General features: G+C 44.1%; 1 protein-coding gene across 1 annotated transcript in view; it reads right to left on the bottom strand.

Moving 5' to 3' along the window:
* Positions 1–14,550, bottom strand: part of TTK (TTK protein kinase) — a 42,635-nt gene extending 28,085 nt beyond the window's left edge. The window contains exons 1-3 of the mRNA XM_029962859.1: positions 14,531–14,550; positions 14,087–14,178; positions 12,732–12,810 (exon numbers count right to left, since the gene is read on the bottom strand). The gene's annotated coding sequence lies outside the window, so the exon portion shown is untranslated. The remainder of the gene's footprint in view (positions 1–12,731; positions 12,811–14,086; positions 14,179–14,530) is intronic.
* Between the last annotated feature and the right edge of the window lie 265 nt (positions 14,551–14,815).

Raw genomic sequence — 14,815 nt, forward strand, 5'->3', positions numbered from 1 at the left:
TCATGGTAGTTTTAAGAGTAAACCTCTTCACAGAAGACAACTTTGATGAACAAAAAGAATTGGTTCTTAACTGATCCACCCAAATCCTAGTCCATGTTACACAGTAGCCCTTACCAGTAAGGTACATTCAGTGTTTCAACAAAATGGGGGGTAGGATGGATTGCCTGAAATAGCTTTGAGTCTATTGCATTAAACTACATCCTGAACGTGTAGATTAGGCTGGCTAAGAGACAGTCCTCCTCCCAGCTACACACTCTTACTACCTCACTTGAATAAACTGCAATAGAATGAGCACTTCAGACTTCATAGTGACCTGGCTCAGGGACAAATCCCAACAGAAAACTACATAAAAAGCGGGAAGAGCTTTTACCATTTTGCTTGATGTTTCTTCTGCTTTCTCAACTGTGTCAGCATATGGACAAGGGGAAGGAAAGACAAGGACAGACTTTCATTTGATGGCATCCATAAGGCTGGGTTAGAGTACCTTAGATGTGTCACCTCTCACACACACACCTCCCTTAAAGAAGCATTTTTCATAGGGAAAGAAAATTCAACACTATAAAATTGAAATTTTAACAATATTATTTTTAATATTGTTAAACTTACAGATATAACTTATGTAGAAATAACTTTTAAGACATAAGAGATACTTATCACTCATTTTAGTATTACTTTCGCTCAGTAACAGACATGATATTTTTTATTTAGCATAATAAATGTATAACTGATATAAAGAATATCAGTTCATTCTTGTTATGTCTCAATTTTAACATTATCCATCTCTGAAGCAGCACTTATTGACGTGTGGTACACTTATTTATGCCACTTAGCTCCTAAATCAAGCATTTTTAAATCGTTCCTTGTCCTAGTTCTCTTTTGCTGTTGCAAAATTTTACCACCTAGATGTCTATCCAAAATGATTCATTCTAAGAGATTACACAAATAAAGACAAATCGCTGAAAACAAGTGAACCAGTAGGGATATATAACAAATTACTATACCACATTGCTTGTAATAAATAATATTCAACTTTTTTATTAATTCTGACAGACAGCTGAAATGTCTGCTTTATATTAAGAAATATAATTCACTCAGAAACTAAAACTGATGATGGAGGGGAGAGCTAGCCAGAAGACAGTAATCAGAAGATGAGAAAAGTTGGGTGGAGAATGGGTTGAGATCAGCCCTGAAAAAAAGGACTTGGGGGTGTTGGTGGACAAGAAGCTCAATGTGACCCAGCAGGGTGCACTTGCAGCCCAGAAAGTCAACTGTATGCTGGGCTGCATCACAAGAAGTTTGGTTGGCAGGCTGAGGAAGATGATTCTCTCCCTCTACTCTGCTCTCATGAGACCCCCACCTGAAATACTGTGGCCAGCAGCTCTGGGACCCCAACATAAGAAGGACATAAACTTACTGGAGCAGATCCAGAGGAGGGCACTGAAGATGATGTGGTGGTGCATCCCCCTTCCCAGGTCACACTATGATCTCAGAATACCTTTGATCAGAATGCACTATGATCAGAGGTCTGGAACACCTCTGCTATGAAAACAGTAGGAAAGAGCTGGGTTGTTCAGCCTGAAGAACAGAAGTCTCTGGAGAGACCTTATTGCAGTTTTCCAGTATCTAAAAGGGCCTACAAGAAAGCTGGAGAAGGACCTTTTACAAGAGCCTGTAGTGGCAGGATAAAGGGGAACGGCTTCAAAGAGAGATGGTAGTTTAGATTAGATATTAGGAAGAAATTCTTTACTATGAGAGTGGTGAGATACTAGAACATGTTGCTCATCCACATGTTGTGGATGCCCCATCCCTGGAAGTGTTCAAGACCAGGTGAAATTTGGCTCTGAGCAACCTGGTCTAGTGGAAGGTGTCCCTACCCATAGCATCCCCCCTTCCAACTCAAACCATTCTATGATTCTATGAAACAAAGATATAAAAAGCCTGTGAAAAGCCTGTGCAGATAGATATATGTGCAGGCTGGGAGAACTCTAAGGCAAACATGAACTTTGTCAACTAGTATAAAGTGTGTACACGTAATTGGAATAATTTGAGGCTTACAAAAGGAAATATTAGGAACATTAAGACAAAACTATGTATGGTTAACTTTCCTATAGTGTCTCTGTTCAGGAAGAGCACTCTTGTGCATATTTCCAAAAGAATAAGTTATATTACGTTTTCAAAAGTCACAATAGCATTGTTGACATGGGTGGCAGCTTGCTAACAAAAAAAGATAGTTTTCCTCACTCATAGGTATGCTGTACAAACCTCTCTGTATGCCTACTTTTGACTCCCAAATTTGTTCACTATAATTAATCTGAACACTAACTTAGAAAGCTTCAGTGCAGTTAAAATTGTGTTGGAGCAGTGTGAACAAAATTGGCTGGGAATGGGCAAAGTCAAAGATGAATACTCAACTCCAAACCTCTGCTCTCATGGTTAGCAGTGAAGACAGACAAATATTTGAAAGTTACCACTGCTTTTACATATGAAGTAAAGGAAACGATTCTGCTTAGGCTTACCCAGAATTATTCATTAAGGTTGTGATGAGACAGGGATGAACTACACATCTCTGCTTGAAGACATTTCAGGATAAATAAATTTTATCAGTAAGAAAACAAATACATACCTTGAAAGATACACTGTTCATCTACAGCCTTAGTTTGCACAGTTTGTGACAGTAAGAGGACCTAGGGATTGTCTCACCACAAGGATGGAGAGTCACGATCTTGAAAGTGTAACAGAAGTGTGAAAAGATATTACGACAAAAAAGGAAAGTCTGCCAGACACAGGATTCTTTCTAAAGAACAAACTAACTAGGTAAGAGCTTAGAAGTTCCTACCTAATTACAAAACAGGGTGGGATGCACACAGGTTTCTTGTGGCGCATTGAAAAAGAAAGAATGTTGGCAAAAAGATGAAAAAACAAAGTTAAGGTAACAGTGAGTATCATTGAACTTGGTATTTTGGAAAAATTAGAAGATTTTTTCTGAGTCTTTTGAAAGAGTAACTTAGCTATCATATGGTAATTTAAATCTAGATTTGCAGTTTGTAACATGTCTAAAATGTAAGAAGTGTTATGCTCCTCACTCTCAAGTCTCAATTAATATATCATAGTGCAGTGGTACTCAAGAGGGATCTGTTGACTATAAGGGTGACAGATTCAGATCAACACGGACTAGCAAAGACACAGCAAATTAAACTATACTGAAATTATAATTGTCCAACACTACATTAGAAGACTTGAGAGCTCCACCAATCAATAAATGCTGAAAACCACTGTTACAGTAAAACACCTGTTGGGGATACATGGAAAGTTTGCAGGTTTTTTTCTGCACAGCTAGTGAAAGGAAAAAAAAAATTCAGTAATTTAAACAGATGCAGCACAATCAAGCTTTTTCATAATTTAAACACCTTCCCAGTTTACATCCCCTTCCAGTCACAATAATATATTTATATTCTAAAAACCATTAACATAAGTTTCTATATTCCTTACCATCTATGCACATCTGGCAATCTATTACAGAGATGCAGTTACTTCCCTTTTTGGTTACAATCAAAATTTTTTACACTGATCACAGCTTTTCCAACATCAACATTCCATGCCCCTAATGATCACGAGAACTGTAATATTAAAAACTGGTGAATGAAGTGCATATCCAGGGGATTTGACTTTCTGATTACTGGGAAGCTGGGCCCAGAAACAGGGAAGGTAATGCACTTGGGACAAATTAAATAGGTTCAAAGAAAGAGTAAGTTTAGTTTTACAGTGAATTGTTGGTCATTGTTCCTTTGGTACTCGGGTATAAAAGGTCGACGAAAAGTTGCCGGAAGGCTCAGAAACATTAGATCTACTTTTAGACGAATTATTGATAGAGAAAGAATTGAATGGGATAAATTAAGTTCATTCACCTCTGACCCCACTATTTAAAAAAGAAACCAGGCACCACTCTCAGGAATTCTGACAATTAATTTTTAGAGCATTAGTCACTACAAGATGGCATTATTTTAAGAGCACCACTCAGCTTTCCACAAGCAGAGATCATAAATCAGAAAGATTATTGTGCTTATAGAGCTTGCTTATCTAGCAATAGTAGCCATATTTCATGTTCATCCTGTACTAGAAATGGCACACCAAGAATATTAAGCCTGCTCTTGTCTATATAGAAGTTTTGCAGGTTCAAAGTACAGTTTCTTTGTGTGAACTCCAAGACTTAATCTGGCAAAAGCACGATCTATGAAGATGTCTTAGCACCTTAAGAGTCTGGAGAGACATTTAAGACCTAACTTGAATATTTTTGCAGAAAAGTAAAAAATGCACTAAGTTCTGAAAATGGTCCCTTCCTTTACAAAATGAAATATTTTCAGTGGTCTAAGTAAAGCAGAAGCAAGCATACCCCCAAATATAGCTGCAAGTAAGACCTGTACAGAAAAAAATAATTATGAAAGCTAGAGACTATATGCTAAATAGTAGTATCTGAAATACAATTTTTATTTCTCTGAGCTGAGACAAAAAAAAAGCTCTCCTCATTTATCTTCAAAAAGAAATTATTAATTCATTATTAATTATTCAATGTAATTTTCAATACTTGTTTGGAACTTCCTTTAATATCTGTTTCTCCCTAAGAGTCAACTTAGGCTGTTCTGAGAGTGGGTCTGTAGACTGCCCCATCTTCTGGAGATCATGCTGCTAAAAATTATGTACGTGATTACTATAGCAAAGACTGTCCACGTGCCATTCTAAAGATGACAATTATTCATTTCATAAGGAAAATTTTGGCACACACTGCAGTTTTGCCTTTTGAAAATACAGTAGAAAGGACTACGGGGAATCAGATACTCCAATCTCCTCTTTGTGGGTGAGAATATCCTTAGAGATCTGTCCTTGAACACTACCCATTCCCTCCAAGTATAGGTGAAGTCAGATTCTCCATAACCTGAAGCACCAAGATAACCAAAAGAAAGTTACTTCATGTTCAGTAATACCTCAACCTCTCATTACAACTGTAATTGCTAACAATACCCAGATGGATTTTGTTTTTTTAAACAGACTATATTTTCCTCACTGTGATGGTTTCACTCTAGGCCTTCCTGGAGACCAGCTTATAACCAGGAAGGAACTAGGAAAGTGATCACGGAAGTATTCCATGCTATTCCTTTACGTAACTTGAGGTATAAATAAAGCCAGCGGGAGGGATCTCGCTCTCTTCCTTTCCGGCGAGGTTTGAGAACCGTGGGTCCCTGTCTCGGTCTGGCTTATCTGGAGCTGAGGCCTGCAGTGACTGCTGTTATCTGCCACGCGTGAGGGGAGAGCGCTGGGCTGTGTCCAGCCATCCTGCCTGTTCGAAGGGAAGTGGTGAGATTTTTGCTAGTTTGCCTTCAGCTGGTTGGTTGACTTGCTCGGTCTTTGCCCCTTTTTGTCCTTCTCCCTTCTCCCTCCCCCTCTTCCCTTTTTGGGGAGCTGTTTGGGATTTCTGGAGTTGTGGTGTGTGGTATTCTCGTTGTGTATATCTGTCTCATATGTAAAATATATATATGTATATATTTTTGCTATAGCTTTGGCTGCTTGGGTCGTTTTCTTTTCTCTTCCCTCTCTGGGAAGCAGGTCCCTATTGTCCAGTTTCAGGGGGCTTGGCAGGAAGCCAGCTCGAAACTTGCACAACATTTTTGGTGTCAGAAGTGGGATATTTTGGTCAAGTTTGGCTTGTTTTGATAAACATTTTCCGGGAAGACAGCCAAGTTCGGTGTTGTGTTGCAAACCAATCTATTGTTTTGGGAACAGGTCTGGGAACACTGCCAGAGTCTGGGAAAGCAGCCAAGAAAACTTTGTTTATATAAACAAAGGGTTATTTTGGGATCAAGAAGAAATAATAACAAAAACAATGGCTGTTTCATTAATTTGTCTTATTATTCTAGCCATCTTTATACCTGTTTTAGGCTACCCTATAGGGAGACGTCCAGACCTTGAGGATGGATGGAACGAATTGCTTCCATTCTTTAATTTTGACATCAAAGGTTTGGTAAAGGGGATCCCCATGGTTAGAATCGGCTCTAATTACTATATAAATTTTGTTGCAACAGTACTGTCATTGATAAAGGTACTGGAAGTGCTCCTTAAACTTGGAAGAATGGTGTTGTATTGCTTTCCCTCTTGTAGGAAAGATCACGCCTCAAAGGGACTCGCTGGAACTTTGGAAAGGGCTGCAGACAGGCCAGTCCCCGGGTGGCATGGAGATTGGGGAGATTTCGGTAGATTAGTAGGACATGTGTCACCCCCCATTAATTGGGAGTTCACACCAGAACAAATGTTTGATTCTGGTGAGATGGCCCACTGTTTGGCAGAAGGGTGTTTTTCCTACAAAGATCCGAATATGCAATTCTCCGCTTTGTGCTGGGGCCTGGCTAATGCTTATCGAGCTGCCATAGACCACCTTCAAAAGGTTAAGGTCGACACAGAAACCCAAACCACGCCACTTGAAACCAGTGATGTCCCTATTAGGTCCACAGAAGTTGGGGTCCAAACACAACTTGAAGTCAATGCCGTTTCTACTAAATCCACTAGAACTGGGACTCAAGCTAAGAACCGGAAAGTCATCGTTGCCCCTATTAAGAAGAAGAAGACGTGGGTAAGGGAGATCAAGGAACTTACGGACCCATCTCCGCAACCAGAACGCACAGAAGAAAGAGAAGAAGAAGAAGAAAAAGGAACAGAAGAACCTATCCAATCCACACAAGACGCAATGGACGAAGGAGCGGCAGCAATGGGCAAAGGAGCAACAGCAAGAGATGAAGGCACGACTGCGAGAGAGGAAGAAGTGGCTGTGACTGAGGAAGGAGAGATTGGAGGAGAAGAAGCAGCTGCCAGAGAGGAAGAAACGGTTACACGGGAAGGAGCACGTCCAAAAGAACTAGGGGCACGCCCAAAGGAATATAGAGCAGTATCAAGAGAAAAGAAAGCAACAGTACAAACGGCCAGTGGTATATTGTTGCTTGATGATTTATATCCTGACTACACATTCAGTGTTACAAAAGACGCAAAGAAGGAGCCAAAGCATCCCCCTCAATCAGAGGGAGAATTATTCCTACCCCTTCAGACCCAACCTTCTCCTGGAGGTGTGAATGATTGGAGGAGGAAGCCCTTATCTCAGCACACGAAAGATTACTCACTACCTCCACCCGCTGGGTATCACGAACGGCGTAGGAGTCCATCCCCACGGTATGAACAGTGTAGAAGTCCAACTCCGCGGCGTGAATGGCGTAGAAGTCCATCTCCATGCCACGAACGATATAGAAGCTTATCCCCACGGCATGCCCAGTCCCCACCTCCACATGAGAGATATAGGGAGGAGGTGGGAGCAGTCCCACGTAGGAGCGGAAGAGTAAAGAGAGAGGTGGAAAAGATTCTACGTGGGAGAGATGGACAAGAAATAATGCAAGAAAGTGAAATTACACAATCACTGACCACAAGAGAGCTTCGAGATTTACGGAGAGATTATATGCGTTTGCCTGGTGAAGAAGTCCTCACCTGGCTGGTGCGATGTTGGGACAAGGGAGCTGATAGTCATATAATTGAAGGTGATGAAGCACAACAATTGGGATCCATTGCTCGAGACCCTGTGATAGAGCAAGAAATGGGAAGGGAGAAAATGGCGTCCAGTCTTTGGCTCCGAATCCTCCACACGATGAGAGTGAAATACCCATTTAAGGAGTCCCTGAAGAGTTCTTCAAGAAGGTGGAGGACTGAAGAAGAAGGTATCCAATACCTACGGGAATTGGCCATGCTGGAGATCATCTATTCTGATCCAGATTATTATGACATCCAAGTTCCTGAGAATGTTCCCTGCACGCAACCAATGTGGAAAAAGGTAATTCAAGGTGCCCCTAAACCATATATTTCCTGCTTGATACCCGTATATAATCCAAAGATGGAGGAACCAAGCGTGGACACTATGTGTGCTTGGATAAGAACCATAGAGGAAAATATGGAAGACTCCTTCGATCCCCTGTACCGACGCACCTACGATAGGGAAAGAATGGAGGGAGATTATGAATATTCCAGATATGAAGACGACCTTAGAGACAGAGAGGACAGAAGGTATAGAGATTACAGAGAAAGGCCAATGGGAAGATCACGGCGGGATCGACAAAGACGACCTCGGCTTAGACCTCAATCCTGGTCTCGATCTCGCTCACGATCCCTGTCACACGTCGAAGGAAAGAGAACTCTAAGCGTCGGTCACGTAACCAACTATGGGCATACCTTCGTAGTAAAGGACAAAACATGAAGAAGTGGGATGGTGAACCCACTTCTAAGCTTGAAGCCAGAGTGAGGGAGTTGAAGCGAAAGGACACTGACAAGAAAGTTGTCTATGTAGTAGATGGAGACTTCTTAGAAGAGAAACTGCGATCGCTGAGGCACAAGGAGATGGAGGTCCACTTCGACAACGGCAAAAAGTCTAAGAAGTCAAAGTCAGACTCTGACGACGAATGCTCTGATCAAGACCAATAGAGGGGCCCTGCCTTCTGCCAGGAGAAGGAAAGGGACCAAGAAGATAACCAAGTTTACTGGGCTGTGTGGGTTCGATGGCCTGGCACATTGGATCCTCAGAGATACCAGGCCTTGATAGATACTGGAGCCCAGTGTACTTTAATGCCTTCGGAGCATAAGAGTACCGAGACTGTTTCTGTTTCTGGAGTGACAGGAGGGTCTCAAGAATTGTCAGTAGTAGAGGCGGACATGAGCTTGACGGGAGACCAATGGGAAAAGCATCCCATTGTGACGGGGTCAGAAGCCCCTTGCATCCTTGGTATGGACTACCTAAGAAGAGGATACTTCAAGGACCCGAAAGGGTACCGGTGGGCTTTTGGTATAGCCACGGTGATTGAAGAGGAGTCCAAGCAATTGTCTGCCCTTCCTGGCCTTTCAGAAGACCCTTCCATTGTAGGATTACTGCGAGTTAAAGATCAGGAAGTGCCAATAGCCACAACAACTGTACACAGACGACAGTATCGGACAAACCAAGATGCTGTGATCCCTATCCACAAAATGATCCGAAAGTTGGAGAGCCAAGGGGTGGTCAGCAGAACCCATTCACCCTTCAACAGCCCCATCTGGCCTGTGCGTAAGTCCGATGGAGAGTGGAGACTGACTGTAGACTATCGTGGCTTAAATGAAGTTACGCCACCGTTGAGTGCTGCCGTGCCAGATATGTTGGAGCTCCAGTACGAGTTGGAGTCCAAGACAGCAAAGTGGTACGCCACCATCGACATTGCCAACGCGTTTTTCTCCATTCCTTTAGCGGCAGAGTGCAGGCCACAGTTTGCTTTCACCTGGAGGGGCATTCAATACACCTGGAATCGACTGCCCCAGGGGTGGAAACACAGTCCAACCATCTGTCATGGACTGATCCAGGTCACACTAGAGAAGGGTAAGGCTCCCGAACACATCCAGTACATCGATGACATCATTGTATGGGGGGATACAGCAGAAGAAGTTTTCAAAAAAGGACAGACGATCATCCAGATTCTCCTCGAGGCCGGTTTCGCTATCAAGAAGAGCAAAGTCAAGGGACCTGCCCGAGAGATCCAATTCCTAGGGGTGAAATGGCAAGATGGACGACGCCAGATACCAACAGACATAATCAACAAGATTGTAGCAATGGCTCCACCCACAAACAAGAAAGAAACCCAAGCTTTTCTGGGAGCAACAGGTTTCTGGAGGATGCATATCCCAGAATACAGTCAGATTGTGAGCCCTCTTTACTTTGTGACCCGTAAAAAGAACAATTTCTAGTGGGGTCCTGAGCAACAACAAGCTTTCAGGCAGATCAAGCAAGAAATTGCACATGCCATGGCTCTTGGACTAGTCAGAACGGGACCAGATGTAAAGAATGTACTCTACACTGCAGCTGGAGATAAAGGTCCCTCCTGGAGCCTCTGGCAAAAGGTGCCCGGCGAGATGCGAGGGCGACCACTGGGTTTCTGGAGCCGAAGCTACAGGGGTTCTGAGGTCAATTACACCCCTGTGGAAAAGGAAATCTTAGCAGCATATGAAGGTATACGAGCAGTTTCAGAGGTAATTGGCACCAAAGCACAGCTCTTCCTGGCACCCCGATTACCCGTCTTGAGCTGGATGTTCAAAGGGAAGGTGCCCCCTACACATCACGCCACCGATGCCACGTGGAGCAAGTGGATCGCTTTGATTACGCAACGTGTCCGAATCGGGAACTCGAATTGCCCTGGCATTTTGGAAATCATAACCAATTGGCCTGAAGGTGGGAACTTCAGTCTGGCAGAAGAAGAGCCAATGAGCCGAGCTGAAGAAGCTCCGCCATTTGATCAGCTGCCAGATGAAGAAAGGCGATATGCCCTTTTCACTGATGGTTCTTGCCGTATTGTAGGAAGGAACCGGAAGTGGAAAGCAGCCTTTGGAATCCCACCCGATGAGTGGCAGAAGCCACCAAGGGTCAAGGCGAGTCGAGTCAATTTGCAGAACTCAAAGCCGTCCAATTGGTCCTGGACATTGCCGAACGAGAAGGATGGCCAAGACTCTACCTCTACACAGACTCGTGGATGATAGCCAATGCCCTATGGGGATGGTTAGACCAATGAAAGAAGATGAACTGGAGGTGTGGAGGAAAACCCATCTGGGCTGCTGACTTGTGGCAGGACATTGCTGCCAGAGTGAAGAGTCTGAATGTGAGAGTCCACCATGTAGATGCCCATGTGTCCAAGAAGCGAGTTAATGAAGAACACAATAACAACAGAGAAGCGGACCGAGCTGCACAGATAGGAGTGTCACAAGTAGACCTAGACTGGCAGCAGAAGGGAGAGCTGTTTCTGGCTCGATGGGCCCATGATGCTTGTGGTCATCAGGGCCGAGATGCCACCCACAGATGGGCACAAGACCGAGGGGTGGATTTAACCATGGATATCATTTCTGAAGTTATCCATGATTGTGAGACTTGTGCCGCTATTAAGCAGGTGAAAAGACTGAAGCCCCTGCGGTATGGTGGACGGTGGGATAAGTATAAGTATGGAGAGGCATGGCAGGTTGATTATATCAAACTGCCACAGACCCCGTCAAGGTAAGTGCTATGTACTTACCATGGTGGAAGCAGCAACAGGATGGTTAGAGACTTTTTCAGTGCCCCACGCAACGGCCCGGAATACCATTCTGGGCCTTGAAAAGCAAGTCCTGTGGAGACACGGGACCCCAGAACGTATTGAGTCGGACAATGGGACTCATTTCAAAAATGAATTAGTCACCACTTGGGCGAGAGAACATGGTATCGAATGGGTGTACCACATTCCTTATCATGCACCAGCTGCTGGGAAGGTTGAGAGATATAACGGATTATTGAAGACAACTCTAAAGTCACTAGGTGAGGGGACTTATAAAAACTGGGACAAGAACTTAGCCAAGGCTACCTGGCTAGTTAACACCAGGGGTTCTGTCAATCGAGCTGGCCCCGCACAAGCAGAATCCCTTCACATTGTTGATGGAGATAAAGTTCCAGCAATCCATTTGAGGGGAATGCTAGGGAAAGCTGTTTGGGTTACCCCTGCCTCAGGCCAAGACAAACCCATTCGTGGGATTGTCTTTGCTCAAGGGCCAGGAAATACGTGGTGGATAATGAGGAAGGATGGAGTCATCCAGTGTGTGCCTCAAGGAAATTTAGCCTTGGGGAAAAACTAATTGTATGTCCTGAGTTGTGTTTTTACAGGAAGCCAGTCACCAGATGAGAGAGAGAGAGACCTGAACTAAGCTGATGCTGGTATCCAGTGATGAGACAGTCCAGTGATGAAACAGCCATAAATCAGAACTGTAATTGTGACTGAGGAGACCAAAGATCTGGACTGAACTGACATTGGTATTGATTTTCCAACGACGAGACAACTGTGCCGAGAGACCAACAAGAACTATATATATATGCATATGTGTATACATATGCGCGGGATGTAGGCGAACGTGAGACATAGGTGTTATGTAAAGAAATAGTATGGAATAAGGGGTGGAGAATGTGATGGTTTCACTCTAGGCCTTCCTGGAGACCAGCTTATAACCAGGAAGGAACTAGAAAAGTGATCACGGAAGTATTCCATGCTATTCCTTTACGTAACTTGAGGTATAAATAAAGCCAGCGGGAGGGATCTCGCTCTCTTCCTTTCCGGCGAGGTTCGAGAACGGTGGGTCCCTGTCTCGGTCTGGCTTATCTGGAGCTGAGGCCTACAGTGACTGCTGTTATCTGCCACGCGTGACGGGAGAGCGCTGGGCCGTGTCCAGCCATCCTGCCTGTTCGAAGGGAAGTGGTGAGATTTTTGCTAGTTTGCCTTCAGTTGGCTGGTTGACTTGCTCGGTCTTTGCCCCTTTTTGTCCTTCTCCCTTCTCCCTCCCCCTCTTCCCTTTTTGGGGAGCTGTTTGGGATTTCTGGAATTGTGGTGTGTGGTATTCTCGTTGTGTGTATCTGTCTCATATGTAAAATATATATATGTATATATTTTTGCTATAGCTTTGGCTGTTTGGGTCGTTTTCTTTTCTCTTCCCTCTCTGGGAAGCAGGTCCCTGTTGTCGAGTTTCGGGGGTTTGGTGGGAAGCCAGCTCGAAACTTGCACACTCACCAATGTCAAAGGTTCATTATTCCTGCAGTTATAGCTTGCCAAATACAGTAGACAAAAAGAAAAATAAATTTCCGCATAAATTTGATTTAAAGTCGCAACAGTATGCATCAAACTTACATTTCCAGTGTGCTGCTTAACTGCTCAAGGTTCAATGTGCACTACTATGGAGAAAATCTTTCCTGAAGAATGGATATGCCTTGTGTAGTGGTTTGGACTTTGTTTTCCCCCAGAGGCTAAGAAAAGTGGTAGACCCCAAGGGGTGGAAACCCCTGGAAGTTTTGAAGTTCTGTCCAATGGGCACTCCTGCAAAAATGTAAACATATCACAAGCTCACCAGAAGAGATGAGTTGTAGTTTGGTTGTTGGAGAGGTGGCCATGTTGTAGAGCCACGAGGTAGGGGCTCTGAGCCCCTTGGGCCCTCTGGGCCCCCCCCCAGCCCCAGATGGGGGGACTGCAGAGACTTGGAACAGTGTTAGACTGGGCTAAGTGTTTGTAGTTTGTTGGGAGATGTTTCTCTCCACCCTGGGCAGTGGAGACAGAGCAGAAAGCAGAGATGCAGCGTCCAGAGACTGGCTAAGAGCCAGGACAGATAAGAACCTGAACCAGAGGAGCAGCAGGAACAACATGCAGCACCACAGAGAAGACTCCTGGAAGGAGAGCCGAGGAGAAAGAGAGCCAGCAGCTGAGAGACAGAGTTCTGGGGGTAAGACTGATACCAGATTCCCCAAAACTCCCTTGGAGACCCTCTTGGAGAAGAGGGAGATGGACTCCTATTAAGGAGAAGAGTTTTAGACATGCAGCACCGGAGAGAGAGAGAGAGAGAGGAGCTAAGAAGCTCAAAAGACATCCTGGAGCTGGACCGGGATGGCCAGATGGAATGCAGGGGGAGTTGACCTTGGCTCCCCCCACCCTCGCACTGCTGCCACGGTGGCAGCCTGAGAGACAGGGCACAGAGGCCCTGCAAGTTTGAATCTCCTGGAGATACCAGACCGTCACGAAGACCCCCCTCTTGTGTCTTTGTGATATGACGTGGTGAAACGACCTTGTCTGGGGTTACGAAGCCCACGGAAGACCCCTTTGCCTGTGTCAAGGGGGCCGAGGGAGCTTGGATACCTCCCTCATGAGTGCTGGCAGAAATCCAGCTATCAGCTGCTGCATGTGGAGAGGACAGACAGATCGCTGCCTTAGAAGATGCTGCTGCTTAAGGACTGGAAGGGATCTGTCCTTCTTTCCCTCCTGGACTTTTATTTGGAGGAGAGAAGAGATCTGATCCATTGTAAATACATATGTCATGGTAGAGATAGTTGTGATTGTGTGTATTATGGGATATGGTATTTATTTGTACAGTCATTGTAATATATTCCCTTTCCCCCACTTTTTGTCTGGAAAAACCCATCTCACATTAGGTTGAGATGTGGGAGGGGGAATAGAGCTAGGGAATTGGATTTCGGGGCTATCTCAAACCATGACACCTTGTCAAAAAGGTAAGGTGGATGAGGGTCAGACTACCTCAGATGATCCCATGAGACCCAAGAAAGGCAGCTCTCCAATCCTGAAGAAGTGCCTGTGTTTCAGAAATTGAATAGTTAGACATTGAAAAGTAAATGAATCAGTACACCCTGTAATCTTGCCTCATGCTTATGACATCCCAGAAACAGAGTTTTCATTAAATCAGTAAAAATATTCCTATATAGCAATAAAAACAGAACAAAAAAGCTTGAAGATTACTTTGTGAATGAGGGCAAGCACTTCTAAATGTATCAGCTTGTTATGATGTTTGGAGATTAAAAAAATACACTAATGGCATATTTGCCTGTGTATTGTCATGATTTGCCAGTAGTCTTTCTACTCATGCCAAAGTTCAACCACAAGCAAGTATTCAGTTTCCTTTTTTTCTTAATCTGTTGCACAACTACCTTTAAAGAAAGCATTTGCCATCAATTTCACTGGGCTGTGTGTTCAAAATCTGAAAGACAGCAAAGACCTAAAAACAGCCACAGGTTGTTACACACACACTCAACAGGAACTGAGCTTCCAACTGCAACAACTACACTGCAGCACACCCAAGATCCAGAGACAAAGTTAGGGACAGGGAACCAAGAAATGGAGAATATGTATGTAAAGATCAGGAAGATACAGAACTACCTCTAAATACAGTGTAGTAGTTTCAACCCCTCACACAGACCCAGTAAACAAGGAGC

This window comes from Manacus vitellinus, unplaced genomic scaffold (assembly GCF_001715985.3).
Source record: "Manacus vitellinus isolate BGI_N305 unplaced genomic scaffold, ASM171598v3 scaffold_4_pilon, whole genome shotgun sequence".
Lineage (NCBI taxonomy): Eukaryota > Metazoa > Chordata > Aves > Passeriformes > Pipridae > Manacus > Manacus vitellinus.